The sequence below is a fragment of the Vicugna pacos genome, chromosome 2, assembly GCF_048564905.1.
Source record: "Vicugna pacos chromosome 2, VicPac4, whole genome shotgun sequence".
NCBI lineage: Eukaryota > Metazoa > Chordata > Mammalia > Artiodactyla > Camelidae > Vicugna > Vicugna pacos.
In genome coordinates this window covers 77128974-77132500 of record NC_132988.1, presented here as the reverse complement: position 1 = coordinate 77132500, position 3527 = coordinate 77128974, and positions in this window count along the sequence as shown.

Genomic DNA, 3527 nt, shown 5'->3' with positions numbered 1-3527 from the left:
CTATGTTTATTATCTGTAAATGTTCCACATCAAAACCTTTTTTAAAAGGTGGAGTGTTTAAACTGATTGAATTAAAAACTAGATTTTAAAAAGAGGTTTGTTGTAAATTTTCCGCATCAAAAAATATTTTTAAAGGGAGTTAAAACTAGTTAGATTACAAAGTAGGTTTTAAAAATTGAGGTTTGTTTGCATTGGCTAATGTAAAACTATTAAGTTTTGATTCTTTGTTACAATATTTAAGTATTTCCCTGCTCCACGATTTGGGAGATTTAATTAGACGAGACTTCAGATGTACTGTGGCTTAATTCTTTGCCCCTAGCAATTTAGTTTTAATTTTAGGGGGTGATTCATTCCTACTTCTGACATTTTATAAGTTATACTTGCACACAGAGTTGAGGAAAGAGAGCTCTTAACGTTGATTTTTATAATACTTCTGTATATTCTGTGTCACACTGAGTGCTATTCTCAGATCCATTTCAGGCATTTCTTGACCTAGGCGAATATTTTTCTGTATACCAGGCTCTTAATTTACTTCCAAAACTTGCATAGAATTGAAAAACTCCCTTTATACAAATCCACTTACCAGCTTTGTGGTTTTAGGTCTTCTATAGTTCAAACTGAACTCCTTGCCCCTTAGAGTTGTTGAAGAACTTGAGTCGGGGCTTTGCCATCATTCGGGGGTGGGGGGGGTGGGGGGTTCCCTTTCCCTATCAATTTAGGTCCTTTGTTTCCTGAATCCAAGGGCTTTTTTGTGTAGCCTGTCTTCCGGGTTCCTGACTTTCCCATTTGTAAAGGTCTGTTCCATCCTCGTAACTGAAATACTAGTTTGGCTCTATAGAGGTTTAGTGAAGAAATTTGATGCTGTTTTGATGCTTCATTCATAGGGAATTGCTTAGGGTTTTATCACTATCACCAGTGTTCTCAAATTTCATGACTGTCTTGGGTTTGTTTCATCCATTGTTTTGGTCACTCGATGGGTCCTGTCATTGTGTAAACATGCTATTGAGTTCTGGGAAATGTTACTGAGCTGATTTTTTCCTCACACCCTGTACCACCCCAGCCTTTCTGTTATCTGGAATTGTTTGGATGTGAGCCCTGGGCATCTATTTCTATTTCTCATTGCAGGCTGTTGTACTTTGAATGGATTTTACAACTTGATTTCAACTTTTTTTTTTTTTTTTAGGTTTTAAATTTCAGTCATCTAATTTCTAAGACCTCCCCCTCCAACCTGTGTTTTAAGCAGCAACCTGTTCTTACGTGGATGCATTATCTTTTCCTCACTCTAAGGTGATTAACAATAACTTTAAAAGTTTGTTTCCTCAGAGATGCTTTTCTTTCCTGTTGCTTTTGCCTCTGCTTTTCATCTTCCTCAAATGTTTGGTGATCCTTGGCTCATATTTAGGAGTGGAGTGTTTTAAAAGTTACTTGGATGTGAATTTGTGTGTGGGGCTGAGGGATGGGGGCTTGTCAACCATGGGGCTCACTACTGGGTTGTCAGGCTGGGTCATTTTATTGAGGAACCCTTGATGTATCTTTTTTTTCCCTTCCTCGAGCTGATCAGGTTGACCAGAGAAGTCTTTTCCACTCTGCTGCCTGGAGGGTAAAAAACCTGGCTGCCCGTGTTCTGGGATCCCAGTCGGGGTAGATAGCTGAGGGATCTGAACAAGTAAACTACATTAACACCTTTATCCTCATCCCTGTATGCCTGTTGAGTCCAAAGACATCCTTTCTTACCTGCTTCAGACAAGTTTCTGCCCAGAGAGAGGTGGGGGTGGGGAGGCTCAGTTGTCCAGTACAGAGAAGATTTGGGTATTCACTGCTTGTCAGACTTTGTACCAATCCTCTTTTAGTCCCTTTTATGTCTATTTTCAGAGATAACCTGGGCTGCTGATTGCTAATAAGCCTTTGGGGATTTTGTGGTGCAATCTGAAATCATGTCTTCACTGCTGACAGAATATTCAGTTTTGTCTGCTGATTCAATTGCCATTTGTTCAGAAGCTTTGCAGCTTCCAAAATTTTGTAGTAGTTTCCTCTCGCATTCTTTGTCCTTACGTATTTTTATATTGCCTCTTTTTTTTTTTGAAGTACTAGGTTTTAGTAGAATTTCAGAAGGCATTAGAAATGATAGTTTAGTTTTAGCAACCTTTTTATTTGTGTGTGGGGATAGTTGGTGATGGAAGATTTGGGGGAACAAAATGGGGCAGGCAAATTAAAATGCAAGTAAGCTCAGTACACTTCTAGAATTTGACCAGTAAAGTAAAGTTTACAAGTAGGTTGTTAGTTTATTACAGAACCAATCTCTGTTTACCTATTGGACAGTGTTGGGTAGCTTTCAGTTCTCCCTCCAGTTTTGTAGACCCCGCTAGAGCCATCAAATCCCACTTGCTCGGTCTGTTACCCTAATTGAAATTTTGATACCTTTTGATTTACCAGATGTCTGCTACCAGGTGAGTTAATCTCTCTTCCTCTGGTTCTGGGTTTCCTCTTTTACTCCTTTTCTAACCTTCAATATGTTTTGTAAGATTGCAGGTCTTGTTACCACATTGCTTTTTCCACATTGGTATGGCAATTGCTTCATTGTTCCTTGTGTACAAGTTAGAATATAGTGTGTGGATCACTGTCCAGGTGTTATCCATGCTGAGATAATTTTGAAAAGTAGTCTGATGTTTTAGGATTCGATTATTAGGCCTTTGCATTCTATACTTCAGTCTATGTGCTTTTATTTTACTGTTAGGAAAGTCCTTTGAAGTTACCTTATACTTTAAAAGTACTTTATGTTTATGGCCCTAAGGAAGGGGGAATTTTAAAACCCGGACTGAACCCACTCGCCATCACAATATTTGGTCCTGAAATGTATGATGAGTTTATTTGATTTGGAGTCAGATGAACCTGAAATGTCAAAATCTAGATCCATGCATAATGGATATACTGACACATTGCAGTAAATTTCTTTGGGTGCAGTTTACTTAATAGTGCAATTTATCAGTGCAATAATGCTTAAGGATGACCCCAGACTTCATATAGATGATTTTTACTGCCTACTTTTGACAAAGTTGAGAATGCATACTTCATCTTTTCTTCACTACTGGCCATGTTTAGGAGTCTGGTCTAAAAATTTCCATGGATAAAATGATTCTAGCAAGATGAATATCCAGTTGTGCAGATTGAGTTGGCTTGGGCTGTAGATGGCTGTCTGTTGCCTATATATAATCTGGAAAGTTGGGGAGGGGTTAACTATAATCTGGTGGTTATTTCAAAGAGAACTGCAGGCCATTTATGTTAGACTCACATCAGTATTGGTTGGAGGTGTTCCCTAGGATTCTGTATTTCACAATCCCAAGTGATACTGGTTACCCTTAAGTTTTAAAGGATGTCGTTTTAAGATGGTTAGAGTTAGGCCTACTGTTTCATAAGGTTTTGTTTTGTTTTGTTTTTACTTGTATCGTGGAAAGACAAAGGTACGTTTCATAAAACTTAATACTCAAGCATTTAAATCATGGACCCTAAGTCTAGGTTGAAAGAAAAAA